The sequence below is a fragment of the Callithrix jacchus genome, chromosome 7, assembly GCF_049354715.1.
Source record: "Callithrix jacchus isolate 240 chromosome 7, calJac240_pri, whole genome shotgun sequence".
NCBI lineage: Eukaryota > Metazoa > Chordata > Mammalia > Primates > Cebidae > Callithrix > Callithrix jacchus.
The window spans coordinates 68,916,562-68,928,779 of record NC_133508.1 but is presented as its reverse complement, the minus strand read 5'-3'; the positions used below and the strand labels follow the sequence as shown (position 1 = coordinate 68,928,779).

Genomic DNA, 12,218 nt, shown 5'->3' with positions numbered 1-12,218 from the left:
TCGGCTCACTGCAACCTCCGCCTCCTGGGTTCAAGCAATTCTCCTGCCTCAGCCTCCTGAGTAGCTGGGATTACAGGCACGCGCCACCATGTCCAGCTAATTTTTTGTATTTTTAGTAGAGACGGGGTTTCACCATGTTGACCTGGATGGTCTTGATCTCTTGACCTCGTGATCCACCCGCCTCGGCCTCCCAAAGTGCTGGGATTACAGGCTTGAGCTACCACGCCCGGCCTGTCCATAATTTTATATAATATTTATTGATTTTGAGATGGAGTCTTGTTCTGTCACCAGGCTGGAGTACAGTGGCGCAATCTTGGCTCACTGCAACCTCTGCCTCAAGTGATCCTCCTGCCTCAGCTTCCTGAGTAGCTGGGACTGCAGGTGCATGCCACCACGCCCCGTTAATTTTTTTTTGTTTTTAGTAGAGACGGAATTTCACCATGTTGGCCAGGATGGTCTCGATCTTTTGACCTCATGATCTGCCTGCCTCGGCCTCCCAAAGTGCTGGGATTATAGGTGTGAGCCACCGTGCCTGGCCTTTATATAATATTTAATAATAAAAAGGAATAATTTTGTGGGCTGGGATTGCTCACACTTGCAATCCCAGCACTTTGGGAGGTGGAGGTTGCAGTGAGCTGAACCACTGTACTCTAGCCTGGGTCACATGACCCTGTAGTCAACCCTGAAATTAGAGGTGGGCAGATGACCTGAGGACTGAGACCACCCTGGCCAACATAGTGAAACCCCATCTCTACCAAAAATACAAAAATTAGTGGGGCATGGTGGTGGGCACTTGTAATCCCAGCTACTTAGGAGGCTAAGGCAGGAGAATCGCTTGAACGGGAGGCAGAGGTTGCAGTGAGCTGAGACAGTGTCACTGCGTTCCAGCCTGGGCAACAAAGCAAGACTCCATCTCAATGAATAAATTAATTAAATAAAATAAAAATAAAATTTAAAAAAATTATCAGGCAACCTCTCTGAGCCAGAATAGGTTCAGACTCCCAAGTTTTTCAACTCTGAACAACAAAACACACACACAAAAAAAAACAAAAAAAAGAAAATAAATAAATGCAAAAGATAAATGAAACAAACAAAAAAGAAAAACAAAACAAAACAAAAAGATACTTTTAAAGTTCATGGCCAGGTACACTGTACTCCAGCCTGGGCAACAGAGTGAAACTCCATCTCAAAAAAAAAAAAAAGTTCACAATATTATAATCCTCATTTTGCAGGGAGGAAACTACAGAAGAGAGATGTTAAGTAACTTCCCCAGGGTTACACAGCTGGTAAACTAGAAGGAATCCAGAGATCTGACTCTAAGTACTTTGACTCTCATTTAATCCTCACTTAATTTAATGAGGAATATAAGACTGAACAACAGATATTGTTTTATCAAAAACAGCCAGCCAGGTGCAGTGGCTGATGCCTGTAATCCTAGCACTTTGGGAGGCTGAGGTGCATGGATCACAAGGTCAGGAGTTCGAGACCAGCCTGGCCAAGATGGTGAAACCCTGTCTCTACTAAAAATACAAAAATATTAGCCAGGCATGCTGGCAGGTGCCTGTAATCCCAGCTACTTGGGAGGCTGAGGCAGGAGAATTACTTGAAACCGGAAGGCGGAGGTTGCAGTGAGCCGAGATCGCACCACTGCACTCCAGCCTGGGCGACAGAGCGAAACTCTGTGTCAGAAACAAACAGCCATAGTGAAGCCAGATGCAGTGGCATGCACCGTAGTCACAGCTGCTCGGGAGTCTAAGATGTAAGGATTTGGCTGGGTGTGGTGGCTCACGCTCATAATCCCACACTTTGGGAGGCTGAGGCGGGTGGATCACCTGAGGTCAGGAGTTCGAGACCAGCATGGCCAACATGGTGAAACGCCATCTCTACTAAAAGTACAAAAATTAGCTGGTGTGGTGGTGTACACCTGTAATCCCAGCTACGCAGGAGGCTAAGACAGGAGAATTGCTTAAGCCCGGGAGGCAGAAGTTGCAGTGAGCCGAGACTGTGTCACTGCACCCCAGCCTGGGTGACAAGAGCGAGAATCTGTCTCAAAAAAAAAAAAGATGTAAGGATCATTTAAGCCCAGGAGTTCAAGGCCAGCCTGGGCAAATACATAGCAAGACTCTGTCTCTAAAAAAGGCAAATCAAAACACCCACAGTGAAAGAAAACAGATTTGGTTCCACATATCAAGTTGTTTTTACTATACTAAGCCCTTGACGTTCTTCCTAATGTCATCAAAACTCTGGTCTGGCTGTCCCTTCTACACAGATGACTGCACAAACTCCATTTTGATCTTTGTTCTGAGCTCCAGATTGACAGTTCCAATAGCTTCTCAGTCTGCTCCACCCACAAATCCTAAAGGCACTTCAAATTCAACTGGACTCAACAATTTGCTGTTAGGAGCCTAGAAGCACTCAAATTCCACTTACCTTCCAGAAGTTCTCTTTCAGTATTTCTGTTAATGATACCAACATCCACTCAGGCTGAAAACCTAAGTGTCATTTTAAACTCTGCCCTTTTTTGCCTCCCTGTTTCAATCCATTGCCAGTCTCTTTCATTATGCCTCCATAATCCTAACTGCATCTACTACCCTATTTTTCCTATGCTCCTGTTCCCCAGGTTTCCTGTTCTCAATACCAACCACCTAGTTGTTCAAGATCAAAATCAGGGTATCACCTTTTTTTTTTTTTTGAGACAGAGTCCTGCTAAAGTAGCTGGGATTACAGGCACCGGCCATCATGTCCAGCTAATTTTTGTATTTTTAGTATAGACAGGGTTTCACCATTGTGGCCAGGCTGGTCTCAAATTCCTGACCTCAGGTAATCTGCCGGCCTCAGCCTCCCAAAGTGCTGAGACCACAGGCATGAGCCACCACATCCAGTCTGGGGTATCACCTTTGATTCTTTTTTTCTATCTAGTACATTCAACCTCTCTTGAAACTACCATTTGTATCTGTCAAATATGTACACTTCCATTCCTGGGCTACCACTTTTTTTGACTTGGATTCTGACAACAATCTCCTAACTGGTATCCTAACCTCCCTCTTCACCATTGTTAATTTATATTCAATACTACAGGCAGAGTTTTCCGTCTTTTTCTTTTTACTTTTTTTTTGTCTGAGAGGGAGTCTCACTCTGTTGCCCGGGCTGAAGTGCAGTGGTGCAATCTCAGCTCACTGCAACCTCCATCTCCTGGGTTCAAGTGATTCTCCTGCCTCAGCCTCCTGAGTAGCTAGGATTACAGGTATGTGCCACCATGCACAGCTAATTTTTATATTTGTAGTAGAGACAGGGTTTCAACCATGTTGGCCAGGCTGGTCTTGAACTCCTGACCCCAGGTGATCTGCCCATCTTGGCCTCCCAAAGTGCTGGAATTACAAGCATGAGCCACAGCACCTAGTCTTTTTCTTTTTTTTACTTAGAGACAGGATCTCCCTATGTTGTCCAAATGGTCTCGACTCCTAGGCTCAAATGAGCCTCTTGCCTCAGGCCTTTTTCTTTTGTATTTAGAGACAGGCTCTCCCTTTGTTGCCCAGGCTGGTCTCGAACTCCTGGGCTCAAGTGATCCTCTTGCCTCAGCCTTGCTAGTAGCTAGGTTTACAAGCATGTGTCACTGTGCCTCGTGTAGAGTTATCAGTCTTAAAATGCAAACTGAATCATGTCACTTCCCTCTAAAAACACTTCAAAGGCTTCATTACTCAAAATATCAAGTTCAAACTCTTTAATCTGGCTTGGAAAGCCAGAATAATCTGATTCCTGCTCACCTCTCTTGCACTCCTCTAAATATTTTATGCTCTATCCCAGGAAACACCAAACACAAAGCACTCATAAGGGCCAGTTTAGCTAACTTGGTGCTTAAAACAAACAAACAAAACACTGGTGAGCAGAGGAGGGCCTTTAAATAAAGTTATATAAATTATAACGCTAGGTGATGACTGCCATGAGGGAATTTGGGCCCAACTGCCAGATCCTTTCCAGACAAATTTTATTTTTTAAAGGTTGGCCACTAACATAAAGTCCTTAAAATACACTGTGAGTTAAATAAAACATGTCTGAGAGGCTGAATTTGTCTCATTCACTGTGCCAATCTGCCAAGCACCATTTTGCTTGCAGTTTTCCAAGGGCAATCTCTCCCACCTTTAAGGCCTTTATACATGCTATGACCTAGAACACAGTTCTCGTCACACCCTCTACTCAACCTTTAGGTTGCAAATGCAAAGTCAAGCCAGGCACACACTTGTAGTCTCAACTACCTGTGAGGCTGAGGCAGGAGAATCACTTGGGCACAGGAGTTTGAGGCTATAGTGCATTATAATCTCACCTATGAATAGCCGCTGCATTCCAGCCTGGGCAACATAGCAAGGCTGTCTTTTTTTTTCTTTGAGATTCACTCTGTTGCCCAGGCTGGAGTACAGTGGAGCAATCTCAGCTCACTGCAATCTCTGCCTCCCAGATTCAAGCGATTATCCTGCCTCAGCCTCCTGAGTAGTTAGGATTACAGGTGCCCACCACCATGCCCAGCTAATTTTTGTATTTTTAGTAGAGACAAGGTTTCACCATGTTGGCCAGGTTGGTCTCAAACTCCTGGCCTCATGTGATCCACCTGCCTAGGCCTCCCAAAGTGCTGGGATTACATGCATGAGCCACGGCGCCTAGCCAAAGCTGTTTCTTAAAAGAGAGAGAAGAAAAGCCGCTTCCCCCAAAAAGCTGTCCTTGACCTCTCTGGATCTGTTAAATAACTCTCTGAAATGCTACCCTGAGAAGCCTGTACTTCTCTTATCATTACACTCACGAAACTGCATAGAAATTACATGTTTGGTTGGCCTACTCTGGGAGGCCAGGAGCAAGTTCTATCTGTATTTGAAGCAACAAGCATGGTGCCTGGCATATAGCAGCTGCTCAATGAATAACTGTTGACCTAACACATTAACTCTTGGCCGGGCGTGGTGGCTCATGCCTATAATCCTAACACTTTGGGAGGCCAAGTGAGGCAGACTGCTTGAGCCCAGGAGTTTGATTGAGAACAACTTGGGCAATAAGGTGAAACCCCATCTCTACAAAAAATACAAAAATTAGCCAGGTATATAGTAGCACACACTGCAGCCCCAGCTACTCAGGAAGCTGAGGTAGGTGGGTGGGTGAGGCTGCAGTGAGCTGTGATCACATCACTTGCACTGATAACAGAGCAAGATCCTGTCTCAAAAAATAAACAAAACGGGCCGGGTGCAGTGGCTCACACCTGTAATCCCAGCACTTTGGGAGGCCAAGGCAGGTGGATCACGAGGTCAAGAGATCGAGACCATCCTGGTCAACATGGTCAAACCCCGTCTCTACTAAAAATACAAAAAATTAGCTGGGCTTGGTGGCGCGTGCCTATAATCCCAAGTACTCAGGAGGCTGAGGCAGGAGAATTGCCTGAACCCAGGAGGCGGAGGTTGCGGTGAGCCAAGATCACACCGTTGCACTCCAGCCTGGGTAACAAGAGCAAAACTCCATCTCAAATAAATAAATAAATAAATAAATAAATAAACTAAACAAAACAAAACCCACACATAAATTAAATCTTGCTCGGAGTATTTTTGGCCTCCTAAATGGTCCTATTTATATCCAGCCTTATCATCTTCCATCTTCCATACTGGTATCACAAAATCTTTAAAAGTTAATGAATGTACTGCTCTCATTCAATGACACCCTGTTGACAAAGTAAAGATTCTAAACTCTGATACAGCAATCAAGAAACTTCACAAGGTTCCTTTCCCAATTTAATTGTCCCTGCTCTCTTTTATTAAAATATTATACTCCAAACAACTCTTCCTTAAGCTCTAGAGAGCTATAGAGCTTTTCAACAGGTCTATGTTCTTCCTATTATTTGAAATTCATCCCTTATCCCAAATCTCTGAAGAAAAGAGCTCATCTCAAATGCCACCTCTTTTCTTTTGTTTTTTTTTTGTTTTTGTTTTGTTTTGAGATGAAGTCTCCCTCTGTCACCCAGGCTGGAGTGCAGTGGTGTGATCCTGGCTCACTACAAGATCTGCCTCGAGGGTTCAAGTGATTCTCCTGCCTCAGCCTCCTGAGTAGCTGGGATTACAGGCGTGCACCAACATACCTGGCTAATTTTTGTATTTTTGGTAGACAGAGTTTCACCATTTGGTCAAAGTGGTCTCAAACTCCTGAGCTTGTGATCTGCCTGCCTTGGCCTCCCAAAATGTTAAGATTTCAGGCGTGAGCCACTGGACTCAGCCTCAAATGCCACTTCTTTTACAAAATAAAAGGAAATCACCTTCTAACAACCCATCTTCACAGCAGGACTCAAAGTTCTAAAGAATATAGCAGTGCCCCCTTATCCTCAGTTTTGGTTTCTACAGTTTCTATATATTTCTACCTACAATTGCTATCCAAAAATATTACATGAAAAATGCCAGAAATAAACAATTCATAAGTTTCAAACTGTGAGCCATTAGTGATGAAATTTTATAACATCCACCTCCGTCCCCTGGGCGTGAATCATCCCTTTAGCTGGCATATCCACACTGTGTATTACCCACCTGTGAATCACTTAGTACCCTCTCAGTAATCAGATCAGTTATCAAGGTATCACAGTGTTTGTGTTCAAGAAACCCTTATTTTACTTAGTAATGGCCACAAAGTACAAGAGTAGTGATGTTGGCAATTCTGATATACCAAAGAGAAGCTGTATTGTGCCTCCTTTATGTGAAAAGGCTAAAGTTCTCAACATAATAAGGAAAGAAAAAAATTCTGTGCTGAAGTTGCTAAGATCTACAGTAGGAATGACTCTTCTTTTTTTTTTTTTTGATAAGGAATTTCACTGTTGTTGCCCAGACTAGAGCGTAATGGGTGATCTTAGCTCACTGCAACCTCCACCTCCCAGGTTCAAGCGATTCTCCTGTCTCAGCCTCCTGAGTAGCTAGGACTATACAGGCATGAGCCACCATGCCTGGCTAATTTTGTAATTTTAGTAGACACAGGGTTTCACCATGTTAGTCAGTTTGGTCTCAAACTCCTGACCTCAGGTGATCCACCTTGATCTCATAAAGTGAGCACCTTGGCCTCACAAAGTGCTGGGATTACAGGCGTAAGCCACCATGCCCAGCCAGGAATGAATCTTCCATGCATGAAACTGTAAACAGTTTGTTATAATTGCCCTAGTTTATTATTAGTTGTGATTGTTAATTTCTTACTGTATCTAATTTATAAATTAAGCTTTATCAGAGGTATATATGTATAGGAAAAAATATAACATAGATAGGGTATAGTACTATTCATGGTTTCAGGCATCCACTGGGGGTCCTAGAAAGTATCCCCCTCGGCTGGGCGTGGTGGCTCACACCTGTAATCTCAGCACTTTGGGAGGCAGAGGCGGGCAGATCACCTGAGGTCAGGAGTTCAAGACCAGCCTGGCCAACATGGTGAAACCCTGTCTTAAAAAAAAAAAAAAAAAAAAAAGAAAGGGCAGGGCGTGGTGGCTCAAGCCTGTAATCCCAGCACTTTGGGAGGCCGAGGCGGGTGGATCACGAGGTCAAGAGATTGAGACCATCCTAGTCAAAATGGTGAAACCCCGTCTCTACTAAAGATACAAAAAATTAGCTGGGCATGGTGGTGCGTGCCTGTAATCCCAGCTACTCAGAAGGCTGAGGAAGGAGAATTGCCTGAACCCAGGAGGCGGAGGTTGCGGTGACCCGAAATCGTGCCATTGCACTCCAGCACTCCAGCCTGGGTTACAAGAGCAAAACTCCATCTTAACAACAACAAAAAAAAGAAAGTATCCCCCCCTCGGAAAAGAGTGGACTACTGCGTGACCCCACAGTCAAAAATCACAAAATATACAGGAAATACAGTCCAGGAGTGAGATCCTACAGACACAACGAACAGCAGAATCAGATCTACATAGATCTTGGTGAATTCATTAAATGCATAACAAAATCACAATTAAATTAAAAAGAAGTGCTACTCCGGAGACTGAGGAGAGAGGATTACTTGAGTCCAGGAGTTTGAGGCTACAGTGTGCTATGACTGTCCCACTGCACTCTAGCCCAGGCAACAGAGTATAACCCTGTCTCTAAAAGAGAGAAAAAAGGCTGGGTATGGTGACTCACCCAGTATTTTAGGAGGCTGAGGTGGGTGGATCACCTGAGGTCAGGAATTTGAGACCAGCCTGGCCAACATGGTGAAACTGTCTCTACTAAAAATACAAAAAGTAGCCAGACGTGGTGGCACACCTGTGATCCCAGCTACTCAGGAGGCTAAGGCAGGAGAATTGCTTAAACCAGGAAGTGCAGGTTGCAGTGAGCCAAGATTGTGCCATTGCACTCCAGCCTGGGTGATAAACTGCCTCAAAAAAAAAAAAAAAAAAGAAAGAGAGAGGAAAAAAAAAAGAGGCCAGGCATGGTGGCTCAAGCCTGTAATCCTAGCACTTTAGGAGGCTGAGGTGGGCAGATTACCTGAGGTCAGGAGTTCAAGACCAGCCTGACCAACATGAAGAAACCCCATCTCTTCTAAAAATACAAAATTAGTCAGGTGTGGTGGCACATGCCTGAAATCCCGCTACTCAGGAGGCTGAGTCTGGAGAATTGCTTGAACCCGGGAGGGGGAGGTTGCAATGAGCTGAGATCACGCCATTGTGCTCCAGCCTGGGCAACAAGGGCAAAATTCTGACTAAAAAAAAAAAATAAAACAAAAAAGAGAGAGAGAAAGAAAAAAAAAAAGTAAAAGGGCAAATAGCCAAATCACTTTTTTAGAAGAACAAAGTGGGAGGGCTGTGCTACCAGAAAACAAGACTTGCCATAATATAAAGCTACTATAATTAAGCCACTTTGGTATTGGCATATGGGTCAATAAACAGACCAAGTCAACCAAACAGAGAGCCCAGAACCAGACACACACATATTACCTGGCACAAAATAGGTGCTTGATGAGTATATATGCAATGAATGAATAAATATGAACATTTAATTACACATGGGCACTGAGGCTCATGCCTGTAATCCCAGAACTTTCAGAGGCCAAGGTTGGCAGATCCCTTGAGCCCAGGAGTTTGAGACCAGCCTGGTCAACATGTAAAATCCCATTTCTACAAAAATACAAAAATTAGCTGAGTGTGGTGACATGCACCTGTGGTCTCAGCTACTCAGGAGGCTGAGGTGGAAAGATGGCTTGAGCCTGGGAGGCAGAGGTTGCAATGAGCCAAGCTTGCACCACTGCACTCCAGCCTGAGTGCCAGAGTGAGAAGCTATCTCAAAAAAGAAAACAAGACAACCAGCCAGGCGTGGTGGCGTGTGCCTATAGTCCCAGCTACTCGGGAGGCTGAGGTGGGAGGATCGCTTGAGCCCAGGAGTTCTGGGCTGTAGTGTACTATGCCGATCGGGTGTCCGCACTAAATTCGGCATCAATATGGAGACCTCCCAGGAACGGGTGACCACCAGGTTACCTAAGGAGGGGTGAACGGGCCCAGGTCGAAAACAGAGCAGGTCAAAACTCCCATGCTGATCAGTAGTGGGATCGCGCCTGTGAATAGCCACTGCACTCCAGCCTGGGCAACATAGTGAGACCCCATCTCTAAAATAAAAAATAATAATAATAAAAAGACAACCAAATAGGAAAATGGGCAAAAAGCATGAATAGGAATTTCAATAAGGGAACACAAATTAAAATAATAGTAAGATACCATTTAATGTCTACCTAAATTAGCAACAAAATTGAAATCTGACAAACTCAAGTGTTCACAAGGACTTAGAGCAACTGCAATTCTCCTACATATCTGGCAACTGGAAACCATTTTGGCTTTATCTAAAACAGGTGAATATGCACATATGTCCTGACCCAATTCTACTCCAAGTATATCCTTTAGTGAAACTTCAGCACATATGCATTAAGAGACATGTTCAAGAAAGTTCACAGCAGCAATATTTGCAATAGTCAAACCCCAGAAGCAAATCAAATGCTTACCAGTGAGATATACGACAGACTAGAATACATTTATTTCAAAGAAATACAGTAAAAATAAATATAGCTACTTGTATCAACATGGGTGAGTCTCAAGAACATGTTTAGCAAAAAAAAAATAAAGTCACATAATAAATACTGTATGGCTCCATCTATATAACAATATGTATGGATCCATCTACATAACAAAACTAAAATATACTGTGCTTAGAATTGCAGGTAAAAAATAAAAATCATTTTCATAATTTTTTTTAGAAGAATACAGGCATGGTGGTGCATGCTTATAATCTCAGCACTTTGGAAGACCAAAGTGGGAAGTTCTCTTGAGACCAGGAGTTTGACATCAGCCTGAGCAAAACAACAAGACCCTGTTTCGACAAAAAAATTTTTTTTTATTAAGCCAAAAGAGGCTGGGTATGGTGTCTCATGCCTTTAATCCCAGCACTTTGGGAGGCCAAGGCAGGCAGATTGCTTTGAGCTCAGGAATTCAAGACCAGTCTGAGCAACATGGTGAAACTCCCTACCAAAAAATTAGATAGGCGTGGTGGCTTGCACCTCTAGTCCCAGCTACTTTGGAGGCTGAGGCTGGAGAATCACCTGAGCCCAGAAAGCAGAGGTTGCAGTGAGCCAAGGTCACACCATTGCACTCCAGCCTATGGGGAGCAGAGCTCTAGGGAGTAGAGACAGTTTGCTCCCTAGAGTACCTAAAAATATCTTCTGCCTTTTCTGTTTTTCATTCACAGCTGCCCTTCACACCTAAAAAAGTTCTGTAGTCCCAAGGTCTGTCTACTCCTCTACTTTCCTTCCTTGCTCCCCCAGTCGCCTCCATTGGCTCCAGAGACATGACAAGGCCAACTAGGAAAGAACACTCATCTCCTTTCAGTCTCTAGAATGGTGACACAAATACTGCTATTAGTAGGTTACTCAAGCTGTTGAGACAGACTTCAACCACAGATTCTTATGCTATAAGGCAACATACACCCCCAGCCCCTCTTTATTTTCTCATTTGGACTCTTATAACAGCCACTTGACTAGCCTCTGTGCTTCTAAAATGCATGCCTGTTCCTACCTCTCTTTCATTTAAAACCCTTCACTTGTTCCTCCTCACTGTCTCCAGAAGAGGTTAAAACTGGGAACCACTAGATCAATTTGGTCTACAGATGTACTAATGTGTTTTATTTGTACACATGCTTAAAATAAAAACCAAAAAAACAAAAACTCTGGGTTAACATTTTTTTGAGACAAGCTCTCATTCTGTCACCTAGGCTGGAGTGCAGTGGTACAATCCAGCTCACTGCGGCCCTGACTTCCCAGGCTCAGGTGATCCTCCCACCTCAGCCTCCCAGGTGGCTTGGACAACAGGTACAGGCAAGCAGGCCAACTAAATTTTTTTGTATTTCTTTGTAGTGACACGGTTTCTTGGGATAACATTTTAAACCTGGGAGATTTTAAAGAGAAGCTGGAAGTCCAGATTATTATCTGGACCATCCTGGTCAACATGGTGAAACTCTGTCTCTACCAAAATACAAAATTAGCTAGGCATGGTGGCACATGCCTGTAGTCCTAGCTACTCGGGAGGCTGAAGCAGGAGATTATTATCTGGATTTCCAGCTTCTCTTTAAAAACTGGAAGATTAGTGAAAAATCACCTGTAGCTGAATCTACAGGTTAGACAGAGACACTGATAGAGAGTTGGCATCTACTTCAACATGGTCCCAATCACTCTTACTTAGGCATTACATTTTTGGGTTTTAGGTTTTGTTTTGTTTTTTTTTGAGACAGAGTCTTATTCTGTCGCTCAGGCTGGAGCACAGTGGTGCAATCACAGCTCACTGTAAACTCTGCTTCCCAGGCTCAAAATGATCCTCCCACCTCAGCCTCCTAAGTAGCTGAGACTACAGGCACCATGCCTGGCTAATATTTGTACAGACAAGGTCTTGCCATGTTGACCATGCTGGTCTCAAACTGCCGGGCTCAAGCAATCTGCCTGTCTCAGCCTCCCAAAGTGCTAGGATTACAGGCATGAGCCACTGCATCTGGCTTTGTTGTTGCTGTTGTTGTTTTTTCTTTTGAGACAGTCTCGCTTTGTCGACAGGTGCCAGCCTGAAGTGAAGTGGCACGATCTCAGCTCACTACAACCTCCACCTCCCAGGTTCAAGCAATTCTCCTGCCTCGGCCTCGTGAGTAGCTGGGACTACAGGCATGTGCCACCACGCCCAGCTAATTTTTGTATTTTGGTAGAGACAGGGTTTCACCATG

At 44.1% G+C, this 12,218-nt stretch overlaps 1 protein-coding gene across 2 annotated transcripts in view; it reads right to left on the bottom strand.

The window, feature by feature from the left end:
• The window catches only part of HDAC1 (histone deacetylase 1), a 43,603-nt gene that overhangs the window by 20,170 nt on the left and 11,215 nt on the right, over nucleotides 1-12,218 (bottom strand). The gene's annotated exons all lie outside the window — the stretch shown is intronic.